Genomic DNA, 15,296 nt, shown 5'->3' on the forward strand with positions numbered 1-15,296 from the left:
GGCCGCTCCTTTTGTGAGTGCCACCTTTATATCGTCTTCTGTGAGTGGCTCCATAAGCGCTGCCTTATCCGTCTCTGTCAGTGTCGTTTGCAGATGTTGCAGTATCTCTTCCCCTGCCTGACTGTCCGTCGGTGTACCGGCATAGAGATGGCGGAAATGCTCTAAAAATTCATTTGCAATGTCCTGTTGTGTTGTCAGTTGACGGCCATCTAAACAGTGGAGCACTGTTACCAATGCCCGGCGGTAACGCTTATGTTCCCGCGACACATGGTGCATCGACGTACGTTCCCCAGTGATGTTGTCAAGACATCTTGCCCGTATTGGGATGCCACCCAGTCGTCGTCGCGTGATCGATAGGATTTGTGCCTTGACACGATGAACTTCCGCATGATGTTCTGCAGACGGCACCTGGAAGGACAGCTCACGAAGCATGGTGTAATAATAATCAAGAGTGTCTCTCTGCCATCTCGCCTTATCCCGACCATACCGTATTAGAGCTCTTCTTATTGCCGGCTTAGTGCACTCGAGCCACCATTGAAGCACGGAGGTATACGTTGGTAGACGGCGTTGACATGTGGCCCATACCTCCTCGACTCTCTGACGACATTCGGGGTCCGCCAAAAGGGACGAATTGAGCTTCCATGTCCCGCGGCTTCTCCACACACTTTGCCTGGGGAGTGACATGGTACAAATGTAAGCCAGATGATCAGTAAATGCCGCAGGCCATCGTTCCGCGTCGACCACCTTATCCTGTAGGCCAACCGAAACATATATTCGATCGAGTCTGCTCGCCGAGTGACTGGTAAAAAAAGTATATCCCTCACGGTTCCTATGAATCATGTCCCAGGTGTCGCTTAACTCCAGATCCCGGCATAGCACATGCAATTCACGACAGGTATTGTAATGTGGTGTCTGGTCTTTTTGGGCTAAGACACAATTGAAGTCACCACCTATAATGAAATGATCGAATCTGCCGGTAAATAAGGGCACAATCTCTTCCGAATAATATCTCGCACGCGCCCGTCTGTTGTCTGTGCCGGAAGGGGCATAAACATTGAGAATGCGAATTCCATTAACCGTTATCGCCAGTCCTCGTGCCGAAGGTAGATAAGCCAGGTCTCGGACCGGAATCCCGTCCCGGACCAATATCGCCGTTCCACTGTCGTTGTTCGAGTGCGGCGAGGTGTAGGAGATGTATCCATATACTTACTGGAACTCAGGAATGTAAATTTCCTGCACCATCAGTATATCCACATCCGACGCGTATATCATGTCCCTAAACAACTGCTGTTTCACGGGCGATCTAATGGTATTTACATTCACTGTCCCTATTCTGTATGCCTGGGGTCGAGGAGCTGTCATCTCCACATGATGTTAAAATGACAAAGTTTCACCGTGTCGATAGTCCCTTTGCACATCCGCCGAGGGTCGCCCGAGGAACGTGTCCCTGAGGCATTAGGTTTCTTGAGATGCGGACGGATGCAAGGCCCCACCAATAGAATGGTCCGCATCGGTGATGTCGTCGTCCTGCTCATACCAGCTGATACTGTAGGTGTGCTCCAAATTTTCCTGTGCGGCATTGATGTGTGACATCTGTTGTTCTTTCGCAGCTGTAGACTCCACCGCCGAAGGGGTAGCAGGCCCCTGAGCGGATGCGTCGTCTGAACGATATGACATCATTTCACTGTCCGAATTCATATGATCTGCGACATCCGAAGCTTGTGGTTCCATGTCAGACAGGTCCATAGTGTTAGACTCGTCTGGGCTCCCTAGAAGAGAAGGGAGCGTCTCCGCAGAGTTTAGTCGGCGCTTCTTGCGGCGCTTTGGCGAGCGTTGTTTGCGGGCCCTAGCCTCGGCCTCTGGTGTTGGCGAATCTTGCATCTCCTGCGTTCCCGCCGCCGCCACAATGCCCTGGGGCCGTTCCACTTCAGCTTCCATGCCTATTGTGATGCTCTCATCCTCTTTCTGCGCCACCTGTAGTGTCTGAGATTGGAGGTTGGTCGGAGCCATTCCTTCTTCAGTGGCGTCCGAAGGCGCCTCAATCAACTGCGGCGTCGGTTCGATGGTGCGCTCCGACCTCGGCGTCACCTCCCCGCGAAGTGCCGTCACGTAAGTCATCGGCAGTGACGTTGGTGTAGTCGGATTCTGGAAGTCTCCGCTGGGGAGTTGCACGAGTCTCCTCTGCATACACGCTGATCGAAGATGTCCTTCACCACCACACCCGAAGCATGTCCGGGGCTGTCCATCATAGATGACAATAGCTCTACAGCCGCCGATGTTTATGTACGATGGCACATGTTTCGTAAGGGCAATTCGCACCTGTCGGACACCATTGAGCACTGGATACGTGCTAAAACTTGCCCAGCGTTCGGCCGTATGACTAATAACTCTGCCATATGGCTGGAGTGATTCAGTGACCAATGATTCGGGTACCTCTAAAGGCAGCTCGAAGATTCGAATCGTACGCACGCCCAGGCCCGAATGAGCGACTAAAACTTCGCCAATATGACCATCGGAGTGTCGGAACTGGAATCCTCGTTTGGCGGCTTCAATGATCCTATCACATGCTGCGTCGTCAATCATCTTTACGTAAAGAGTGCTGCTCACGATTGATAAATGAATTCCAATAATCTCCGTGTAATTAAGATGCACTTCGTCCCTCAAGAAACGTTCGATTTCGAAAGCCGTCGGTCTTGCATACTCGTTACAGAACGTGAACTGTATCGTGGTTTTTCAGAAATTGTGTGCCATTGCGTTCGATTCAAACAGTAACACACGCGAGTGACGACGGTGTAAACACCGCTTCTTCCGCGACCGTTCGCAGCCGAGACGTAAACAAGTCCGAGCTGCTCCGCGGCGAAAGGCGGACGCGTTGGGTTGTTTGGGAAGGAGACCAGACAGCGAGGTCATCGGTCTCATCGGATTAGGGAAGGACTGGGAAGGAAGTCGGCCGTGCCCTTTCAAAGGAACCATCCCGGCATTTGCCTGGAGCGATTTAGGGAAATCACGGAAAACCTAAATCAGAATGGCCGGACGCGGGATTGAACCGTCGTCCTCCCGGGTGCGGGTCCAGTGTTTAACCACTACGCCACCTCGCTCGGTGAGAAAATTTAGGATATTATTAGTTATACCAGTGAACACCTGGAACGTTACAGTTTAACATGACAGGTAATCACTATTGTTTGTTTATTAGAGGCCAGCTTCCATGGGATAGCAAGTCCGCAACTGTTCAGTACTGAAAAAAATGGATTTTTTTGGTTATTTTGTCCGCCTCACTGCATTGATATGAAATTTTTGCTGCAGTGGTTACCGGTTTGGTTATGTCGGTCAGGTTCTACAGACACATAGAGTGATGTCAATGAGAGTACTTGCTGCCGCCAATACACCATTTCTGCACAGAAGCTATCAGTGCCTTTTGGCACCATATTGCATGATTACTTACGGCTTAAGAACAAAGTGTGCGGTTTGAGAATGGGTGTGTCAGCCCGAAACCGCTATCCACTGCATCAAGAATTTTGTATCAATTCAGCTGAGACGGACGAAATAAAAAAAAAAGTACAATTTCTTCAATCACTATCACTGTCGACGAGTTATTTTAGCAGCAATTGCCTCATAAACAGTTACATCCAATAAATGACGGTAAGTCAATGAAAATGAATGTAACAGTTGATATGGAAGTCATACCGCTGCAGCTAAGTTTTCAGGAGCAGCTAAGGAAATAGCGTTGCATCAGATCCGGTATGGGAGACTGCTCGCTCAGCCGGCAGCTCTGGGACAAAAGCACTCAGGTTTGACAGCCGGGTAATGGGTGAGAAGTCTCTTTCCTCGGGTCGCCGTAAAGGCGCGAGGCCAGCCTGGGGAGGGGGCGGCGAGCCCGGGACGGCTCCCGCGGCGCCGCGCCGCGCCGGGCAGACACCCACGCACCGCTCAATACTGCCGCCCGCCGCCGCGCCGCCCGATCTGCCTGATTGGGCAGACCCGTCACTTCTGCCAGCACGTGTCGGCTGCGCTCTCAGGTTACTTGCGACAGCTGCAGTATCGTCATTTGCCAAGTACACGTCGATTCTGCATCAACATCTACACTCTGCGAGCCACACGACGGTGTGTGACAGAGGGTACATGCGCTTCTATTATCTTTTCTATCGTCGCTGTCACACTTGCTAATGGCGCGTGGGAATAATAATTGCTGATAAAGCTCTAATTTCCCCATTTTTTTCTCATTACGGTCATTTCACGACACATACATTGAGGTAACAAAAGTCATAGGATAGTGATACGCACATACAGAGATGACAGTAGTACATCTACATCTACGCTGCTGCAGCTTTACAGTGCCCTTGTTCGATCCCGCCTCGACTATGGGAGTCTGGTTTATGGTTCGGCGGCGCCTTCAGCGTTGCGTTTACTCAACCCAGTGCACCACTGTGGCGTTGCCTAGCGACAGGAGCTTTTAGCACGAGTCCGGTGACCAGCGTCCTTGTGGAAGCCGGAGTGCCTCCATTGCACGTTACGCGTGCACAACTGCTGGTCAGTTACGTAGCACACATTCGTAGTTCTCCTGCGCATCTGAATCACCGTCTCCTTTTCCCACCCACGGGGGTTCATCTTCCGCATCGGCGGCCCAGATCAGGGCTTCCAATTATAGTTCGAGTCCGATCCCTCCTTTCTGAACTGGAGTCCTTGCCTTTACCACCTATACTTCAGGTCCATTCACGTACACCTCCAAGGTGTACACGTAGGCCGCAGCTTTGCCTGGACCTTTCTCCGCTGCCACTTCCTCTCGATTCTTGACAAGTACCGAGGCCATTAACTGATGCTCACGTCAGCTTCGCGTATGTCCATGGGGGACATATTGAACAGCATCCTTGCCCGATGGCTGCAGCTGTTTAACTGGCGAGCTGGTAGCTATATCTCGTGCTCTTTGAGCAGATCAGTTCATGCCGTGGAGAGGCGTTTCTTCTGTGTACTGACTCCTTGAGCAGCCTGCAAGCTCTCAACCTGTGCTACCCTCGTCGTCCTTTGATAGCTACCATCCAGTAGTGAGTATTGCGTACACAAGCATAAAGGAGCAGTGCGTTGGCAGAGTTGGCATTTCTACTGAGGTGATTCATGTGAAAAAGTTTTCGACGTGATTATGACCGCACGACGGGAATCACCAGACTTTGAACGCGGAATGGTAGTTGGGGCTAGACGTATACGACATGCCGTTACGGGCATCGATAGGTAATTCATTATTCCGAGATCCACAATGTCAAGAGTGTACCGAGAATATCACCTTTCAGGCTTTACTTCTCACGTCGGACAACGCCGTGGTCGACAGCTTCCACGTAACGACTGAGAGCAGCGGTGTTTGCTTAGAGTTGTCAGTGCTAACTCAGAAGCAACACTGCATGAAATAACCACAGAAATTAACGTGGAACGTACGACGGACGTATCCGTTAGGACACCCATGCGAGTGCCTCTGCTAGTAGTACGACATTGCCTGCAGTTCCTCTCTTGGGCTCTTGAGCGTATCTGTTGGACACTAGACGACCGGAACCGGAAAACCATGGCCTGGTCGGATTAGTCACGATTTCAGTTGGTAACAGCTGATGGTAGGATTAGAGTGTGGTGCAGACCCCACGAAGCCATGAACTCAAGTGGTCAACAAGGCACTGTACAAGCCCCCTAATGATGCCAGCTGTGTTTATATGGAGTGGGCTGGATACTCTGGTCCAACTGAACCGGTCACTGACTGGATATGAGTATGTTCGGCTACTTGGAGACCGTTTGCAGCCTTTCATAGACTTCATATTACGAAACAACGATGGATTTTTTATGGATGATAATATGCCATGTAGCTGGGCCACAGTTGTTCGTGGTTGGTTTGAAGAACATTCTGGACACTTTGGGTGAATGATTTGGCCACCCAGATTACCCGACATGAATCCAATCGAAGACATATTAGACAGAATCGAGAGGTCAGTTGGTGTACTAAATCCTGCACTGTCAACACTTTCGCAATTATGGACGATTATACAGCCAGCATGGCTCAGTATTTCTGCAGAGGATTTCTAGCGCCTTGTTGAGTGCGTGACACGTCGAACTGGTCGCGCGGGATTAGCCGAGCGGTCTGAGGCGCTGCAGTCATGGACTGCGGCTGGTCCCGGCGGAGGTTCGAATCCTCCCTCGGGCATGGGTGTGTATGTTTGTCCTTAGGACAATTTAGGTTAAGTAGTGTGTAAGCTTCGGGATTGATGACCTTAGCAGTTAAGCCCCATAAAATTTCACACACACACACTTACACACACACACACGCGTCAAACTGTTACAGTACGCCGGGCAAAAGGAGGTGTGACACAATATTAGGTGGTGTCCCACTACTTTTCTCACCTCATTGTATGTCATACGTTAGCGAAAGATACTGTCGAGAATCCTAGAAAATTATACTCCTACGTAAAAATGGTTCAAAGGCTTCTTTTGAGTCACTCGTCGACCAGTCTGGTGTGACAATACAAGCAGAAAAAGGACAGATGAAGTTTTTCTTTCGCGTTTAAAAAAGTAATTCACGCAGGATGATGATACGCAGGGTCTTGTGTGAGGAAAGGGAAAGCTGAGTTGCGCTAGAGTTATGCTTTAGAAATTGTTGCTGATTTGTGGACAGAAGATGGAGGAAATTCATAATATTCGAACTTGGAATATGTTCAAGAATTGTGATGGAAACCATCGTTTTACCGCGTCAAAAACTCCCATATGTAGGACATAGAAAGAGACGTCCCTGGACTTGAAAAGACACTGATAGAGTTGAAAACAAAGAAGTCGCCTGGTCTAGATGGAACCCCAGTTCAGTTTTAAGGAGAATACTAGTTGCAATTGGTCCTTCACTTTGCTTGCATTTACCGAGATTCTTTCGTCCAGCGCAAAGTCCCAAGAGACTGCAAAAAAGCTTAGGTGACTCCTGCATATAAGAAGGGCAAAAGAAAGGACTCGCAAGATTACAGACGAATATTCTTCAAGACGGTTAGCAGCAGAATTTTTGAGCACTTTCAGTATTCGCATATAATAAATTTCCTTGAGACAGAAAAGCTTCTGTTCGAAGATCAGTAAGGATTTCGAAAGCATCGCTCGTGCGAAACTCAGTATGCCCTTTCCTCGCGCGATATCCTGCGCACCATGGATGAAGAGCGACAGGCAGATTCCATATTCCTAGATTTCCGGAAAGTGTTTGGCACAGTACTCGCCGGCCTTTGTTAAAGAAGGTTAGAGCATACGGAATAAGTTCCCAGATATGTGAATAGCTCGAAGATTACTTGAGAAATAGATTCCAGTACGCTGTCCTCGACTGTGATGTTTCAGCAGAGACATGGGTATCGCCAGGAGCGCCCCAAGGAAGTGTGATGGGACCGCTCTTGTTTTCTAAACACATAAACGATGTGACATACATGGAGATCAGCAATCTGCGACTGTTTGCCGATGACGCTGTAATGTACGGGAAAGTGTCGTCCTTGAGTGACTGAAAGAAGATACAGAGTGATTTAACCAAAATCTCTATTTCGCGTGATGAATGGCCACTTGCTGGAGGAGGAGGACATTAGTGTTCAATATCCCGTCGACAACGAGGTCAATTAGAGACCCAGCACAAGCGCGGATTAGGGAAGGATGGAGAAGGAAAGCGGCCGGGCCCTTTGCAAAGGATCCATCCCGGCATTTGCCTTAAGCTATGTAGGGAAATCACGGAAAACGTAAATAAGGATGACCGAACGCGGGTTTGAAGCGTTGTCCGCCCGAATGCAAGTCCAGTGTGCTACCAACTGCGCTACCTCCCTCTGTGGCTGAGAGCTCTAAATGTAGAAAAATGTAAGTTAATGCAGATGAGTAACTGTCGAAAACAGTATTGGTGTTGTGCTGCTTTGAGTCACGTCGATCCTGGTGTAACGCTGCAAAGCGACTTGGAATGGAACTAGGATTCAAGGCGGGTAGTGGGGAAGGCGGTTGTTTGATTTCTGTTCTTGAGAGAATTCTACGAAACTGCAGTTCATCTGTAAAGGAGACTGCGTGTAGAACACAAGTGTGACCCACTCTCGAGTACTGCTCGAGTGTTTGGGGTTGCCACCACGTGGGATTACAGAAAGACATCGAAGCAATTCAGGGACGTCTGTTAGGTTTGTTACTGGTAGGTACGATCAGCATGGGAGTATTAGGAAAATGGTCCAGGAACTCAAATAGACATCCCGAAGGTAAGAATTTTTTTCCCCAAACGCTACGGAGAATGTTCCGAGAACAGGCATAGGAGACAGGCTACAGAACGATTGTACAGCCACGAACGTACGTCTGGTCTAAGGACCAAGAAGACACAGTTAGAGAAATGAGGGCTCGTGTGGATGAATACAGACAGTCGTTTTCTCCTTGCTCATTTTGCATGTGGAACAGGAAAGGAATTGAGTAGCAGTAGTACAAGGTACAATACTCCATGCACTGTATGGTGCCTTCTTCTGTATGTATATAAATGTAGAAACTAATATGTTGCCTAACTCTTCCCGAAAAGCACTCTCGCGGAATTTCCATAGTAAGTCTCTCCATGATGCAAACAGCTTCACTCTCACTGGAGTTTGCTGTGGCCCTTCGTAATAGTTCCGTGACGAAGTGCGCCGCTCTTAGTTTGATCTTTCTAATCTGCCTTATTATTCCAACAAGGTAATGTTCCAGTACTGATGAGTGATGAGCAGTACTCAAGAATCGGCGCAACAAGTGTTTCGTGAACCACTTCTTTCGTGGATGACCGAACGCGGGTTTGAAGCGTTGTCCTTCCTTAAGAGATGATATCTGAGCCTCGCATCTACTTTTCGTACAGATTGTTTTATCTAGACATTCCACTTCAGGTCGCTCTTGATTGTTACTCCTAGGTATTTTCCGGTACTTGCTGTTTTCATAGATTTCATAGATTTTTGCCTGTAGTGCAATCGAACACTGTTTGATTTCTTCCCCTATTATTGCGTGACACATTACTTTTATTCATAGTCGGAGTTCACTGGCAGTCCCTGCAATGGACATCTATTTTCTGCAGGTCGTCTTGCGTTTTGCTGTAGTCCTCTAGCACTATTACCTTCCTGCCATCGACTGCGAAGAGCCTCATGAAGCTCCTGATTTTAACCTGCAGACAATTTATTCACAAAAATTTCGGGTATGCCGTCGGGTGACTTCTGAAGCAGCCGCCGATGTTTCACCATGTGAACACTCTGTCATTTTCAAGGCAAAAATGCAACGAGAGAGCGTTACACATGGAAATTTATACACTCAGCAGATGGGGCTTCGCTGGACCCGGACCATAAAGGGGCGAACGCAGAAAGACATCGGATACACACACACATCCACGAACACACACACGCACACACACACACACACACACACACACACACACACACACACACACACACACACACACACACACACACACACACAAACAGTAAACAAGTGGCGTCATCACAAAAGCAAAGATGATCAATGTCATAAGTTATCGCAGCGAATATTAATTACTAACGGGTTAGCAAGTAGTAATAATTTCGTCCATCCCCTGTTTGGCCAGCGGGAGAGCAGGATTCCCACAGAAGTTAAGCAAAAATTTCCGTCCCTATTTATAAGGTCACTTGTGAACTTAATTTCAGCTGTTTCCCGCCCGACCGCTACGACCTCTGGTTCGAATCCTGCCTCGGGCAGGGAGGTGTGTGATGTCCTTAGGTTAGTTAGGTTTAAGTAGTTCTAAGTTGTAGGGGACTGATGACCGCAGCAGTTAAGTCCCATAGTGCTCAGAGCCATTTGAACCATTTTCAGCTGTTTCCTTAATAACGCTATCCAAACAGCAGGAAGTGCACGCCATAATCTCTGTATTGTTATATTCCATACGATGACCAATGCCATGACAATGTTCCGAAGCGTGTGAAACATGTTTTTCGACCATTAAGTACGACTAAGGCCCTTTTCGGGTCTGAAAAGGATGATTTTGGTTTGCTTAAGGCAGGTGTCTACCTTATCTATTGCAGTTGTGGCATATCATACAATGATCAGACCACCAGGACAGTGGAGGACAAATGTCTTGAGCGTAATCTCACATGCGCTTACAGTAGCCGAGTAAATCTGCTATGCACAACGTGCTGCCTTGCCACAGGTCATCGTATTCCTTGTGAGAAGTAACGATACCAAGTTTCGGGAAACTAATAATGGCTTACATAGCGGTGTGTTGGCCCTCAACATCACACCCAAATAACGTGGAGGCTTTCAAAAAATAATGTGACCCTCAACTACGTACCCTCAGACTCTGAGTTGAAATATTAAAAGTTTTGGCTGGTTTCGTTGTCTAGGGGGTGGGATACGTAGTTGCCGCATTACATGCCAAATACTACAGAGTCTACAACATACAATATGAATGCACACATGAATCGAATGGTCGAAGGTTCCTGCCACTCGGCAATTGTTAATTTTGAATGTAACATAGAAATTTATAAATGAAAGATTGCAATTAAATAAAATCTGCAGGTCCTATTTTAACGACTTTATAGATGAGTACGATAGCAGAAGTACTTTTAAGAATGCTGTTTATTTCTGCAAAACACTTATTGGCGTCGATGGTCCAGCAATTAAATAAAATATAAGTTGAGTAACAGGGAAACAATAGATTCCTACTTCACGTCATTAGTTATGACCAACAACATAGCTCGCAAGATATTCACTTCGACACGCATACTACGTCTTCGGCGCAGAAGCCATAGAAATCTCACAACTGCACAAGTCGGCACTACCAAATATTTCTATCTTCGCGACCATACACAAACTTCTCAACACTCTCCATTGACTTCGGTCGTCGCCTACAGTAGTAACGAGTGCTGTGATTGGCTAGGGCGCTCCCGCCAATGGACACTCACAAACATATTGAAACTCATACGAAATACTGGATTTACATTTAAATAACTTGAAATTAAATAAATATTCCTACGGCTGGATCATAAACACGTACTAAGACACATTATTAAATACATAAACAAAATAAATAAACATATATCAAAGGAATAGAATCAAAAGTAGGCCAGTAGCCTAATGTCTCTCTGCTTTCTAAAACACAGTAAATATTTGACCAATTTCTTCATGACTAGTATATATCGGATATGAACAAAGACATAAATGAATAAATATATTTATAAACATGCTGTTACCGTTTTTTCGTGTAACTGTGGAGTACTTATGGCCTGACGCGATCAATAGTAATCGGCCAATTTGACCTCCCATAACTCATGTACTGTTCAAGTTACATGCCTGTAATTCATACCAATTTAGGTTTACACTAATAGCTTTCTAAAGACACGTCGATCGACAAAATCGAATGAACCGTTTATATTTTGGAAATTCGTTGCTGGGTGTTACTTGTACAATTTACAGTCAGAAACTAAACTTAAAACTAATAAAGATATTGAAAATCTGATTACACCATCAGAATCGTCGTGCAAATAATGGTAATGTACAAGTTTCTTTTTGAGGTATCATGATTCCTTTGGCTACTGTTAATTTCTACATGAATTGTGAAATGTTTGCTATTATGATTTCACAAAGTCCGCCATCTTTGGCACTCCCGGCATACAAATCTCCTTCATCGACACAAAGCACAGTCCTCGACACAGCGTCAACATGTGAAAGAAAAGGCGTCCTTAAAAGGCACCAATTAAAACGCGGTACTGTGTCTGATAAATACAAAAAACACACACGAAATTTTAGAGTTTTAAACTAAAGAGTACAGAGGATAGTCAAAGTAAGCAGCTTCTTATGAGAAACTGTGTCAACTCACAAACCAAACGGTGTGCTTGGATGTGCTACTGTAAGGGAAGCTACCACTCAACTTTCCAACTGTAGAAATGGGCCATAAGAATAATAACAAATACTGGAGCTCATTGTAAGCACCTATTGAAAACAATGTGGATTTCACCTTCCCCTAATGCCTAATGAGTACACTTACTAGCCAGTTACTCAAATAAAAAATTACCTTAATAACCACTGCACAAGCAGCTCTTTTCACGATTATGGAAAGAGATACAGGTTGAAATTACATTTAATGAGAAGGCATGTACATAAAGCTCAAGACGGTATTTATTACCAAGGAATAAGATTGTGGAAGAGACTGCCTACCCTATTCAAGGGATTACTAAATCGAACTTCTATATTTACATCTTCATTCATATAGGGTAGAATTTTGTACCTTGGAGCACTTCCCCAGACTTTCGACTGTAGTCTTCTCTATGACAGAAGTACAACGTATTGTCTTACTCCAGTTTCAGATTATAGCATTCACTTTTTGTGTGCTGAAGTCTTTTTCTGAAATTACAAAAACTATTTCGGAAACGTAAGCTTTTTCCAAATGCGAAATATGCTGTTATTTACAGCAGAGTCGTATACCTAGGAACAAATATACTATTAACAATTAAAAATATAGTAATCGAGAAAATCTTGTCAATACTGTGTTTAAGAGTCGACCTCTTTCTTACCTTATTACTCTACTTCATACCAACAACCAGTAAGAGAATCTAAATAAAGTAGAAGTATTACAAAAGAGCCAGCTAAGGTATTGCTGCAGTGGTAACATCAGCAACCCGTGGATCACCGAAGTTAGGCACTGTCGGGCTTGGCTAGCACTTGGATGGGTCACCGTCCAGGTCTGCCGAGTGCTTTCAGCAAGCGGGCTGCACTCAGCCCTTGCGAGACCAATTAAGGGGCTACATGACTGAGAAATAGTGACATCGGTCACGAAGATTGACAACGGCCTGCATCCGGTGACGCCTAAGGGCTGAGGATAACACGGTGGTGAGTCGGTATCGTTGGGCCTTCAAGACATCTTCAGACGGTGTTTCGTTTGTTTTGTTATCAAAAACCAGTTACAAATTATAAACATTTTAAAATAAAAGATATTGGCAAGGAACATAAATTTCTATTTTCCAGACAGGGAAAACTGTTGAAAACATTAGAGATGCTCAGTTCATTTGCAAATATCGCATGTTCCGTGGTAAAAGACTTTCCGTTTCAAGGTACAAGATGGCGCATGACGGACGACGTATGGCTTAACTGTTCAAACGTTGTATAACTAGTTTCAGAAAGATGTAGGATTTTACTCACACAGTTGATCAACTGAAGAATTAAAAAAAAATCTTCCAAATTTGTTTAATATGTTATACAGTATTTAAATGTGTAGAACTGAAGATATTTACAGTGCTGCACAAAACACATCATCGTGTCTCTCAACAACGAAAACGTTAGATAATGCCCGAAACAGCTGAAGTTGGTCTCTAGTGTGATTCAAAAATAGGTCACTAGATTGAAACACCGACCACGAAACGTTTTGTGTTCCTAGATAAACTGTTCTTCAGGTACAACATTGTCCCCTTCTCTGTAAACTGCTGTTAAGTGCATGTCAGGGGTACTTGGCATGGTACCACTTGTTGAGGTTTCTTCTCATCGTGAATGGAGTGCGAGAAGAATGACTGCTTAAACGCCACTGTGGGTGCTGGAATTAGTCTACTCTTGTTGCCGGGGTCCCTACGAGATACATATATGGGTGTGTGTGTGTGGGGGGGGGGGGGGGGGGGCTGAAGACTTTCTCTAGGTTGTTCACGTAATATTAAAAAAAAATACTCCGTCTGATCAGCCCTCGGAAGGCTCAACGGTACCGACAGACCACCGTGTCGTCCTCGGGCAACTGGACTGGCATGATCGGATGCGGAATGGAGGGGCATGGGGTTTGCACACCGCTCTCCCGGCCGTTGTCACTTTTCGTTAGCACTAGCCGCTACTGCTCGGTTAAGTAGCTCGTAGATTTCGTAGCACGAGGCTGAGTGCACCCCAGTAATTCAACAGCGAACGGCGGCCGAATGGTCACCCATCCAAATGCCAACCTCTCCCAACGGTGCGTGATATGAAGGGACTAGTGTATCCATCACATCACGGCCGTTGACTGTCTTCAAGTACTACTGGTTCTTAAAGTTCTGTAAGTAGTCTCTTGGGGGATGATTTGCGTCTATCTCGCAATTCGGTTATTTCAACATTTCTGTAACATTCTGCCGGCCGAAGTGGCCGTGCGGTTCAAGGCGCTGCAGTCTGGAACCGCAAGACCGCTACGGTCGCAGGTTCGAATCCTGCCTCGGGCATTGATGTTTGTGATGTCCTTAGGTTAGTTAGGTTTAACTAGTTCTAAGTTCTAGGGGACTAATGACCTCAGCAGTTGAGTCCCATAGTGCTCAGAGCCATTTGAACCATTTGTAACATTCTCCCGCGAGTCAAACTCGTGCCATTCTTCTTTGTTTACATCAAGTATGCCCTGTTAGCCTTATTTGGTATATTTTCCACACACTTTAGCAGTGTTATACGACGGGACACACTAACAATTTGTATGTAGTCTCTTTTCTGGACTGCATTTTCTCAGTATGTTGTCAGTGAACCTATGTCTGTCACCTGCCCTACCTACAATTCAGCCTATGTGATAATTCCATTTCATATTTTCACAGATTGTTACACCAAGGTATTTGTATGAGTCGAATGATTCTGATTGTGACTGATATTCTAGCTACAAGACATCACTCTCCTGCATTTTGTGAAGTACAAAATTTCACATTTCTGAGTATTTGAAACATGTTGTTAATTATTTTACCAATTTGGTACCTTATTGGGCTCTGCCTACATACACTCTAAGGTAAAAGATCGACGCACCACCAAGGAATTATCCATATGGGACGGAAAGCGGTAGATGTGATATTCATGTATATGCAAACCAATGAGTACAATCTGAGAAAAATTGTATGATTTATTTAAGATAAAGAGCTTCACAAATTGAGAAAATTAATAACGCGTTGGTCCACGTCTTGCCCTTATGCAAGCCGTTATTCGGCTTGGCATTGACTGATAATGTTGTTGGATGTCCCTCTGGGGAGGGGGGGGGGGGTATCTACCAAATTCTGTCAATTTGGCGCATTACATCGTCAAAATCTCTATATGGATAGAGGGCTCTGCCCAAAATGCTCCAAACGGTATCAATTGTGGATCCATCCGGTGACCTTGCGGCCAAGGTAGGATTTGGCAAGCACGAAGACAAGAAGACGAAACAATTGCCATGTGCGGGCAGGCGTTATCTTACTGAAATATAAGTCCAGGATGGCTTGCCATGAAGGGCAACACAACGAGGCGTGGACTGTCGTTGACATACTGCTGCGCTGTAGGGGTGCCGCGGATGACGTCCAAAGGGATCTTGCTTTGAAATGAAATGGCACCCTTGATCATAACCCCTGGTTTTG

Source organism: Schistocerca serialis, chromosome 3 (genome assembly GCF_023864345.2).
Source record: "Schistocerca serialis cubense isolate TAMUIC-IGC-003099 chromosome 3, iqSchSeri2.2, whole genome shotgun sequence".
NCBI lineage: Eukaryota > Metazoa > Arthropoda > Insecta > Orthoptera > Acrididae > Schistocerca > Schistocerca serialis.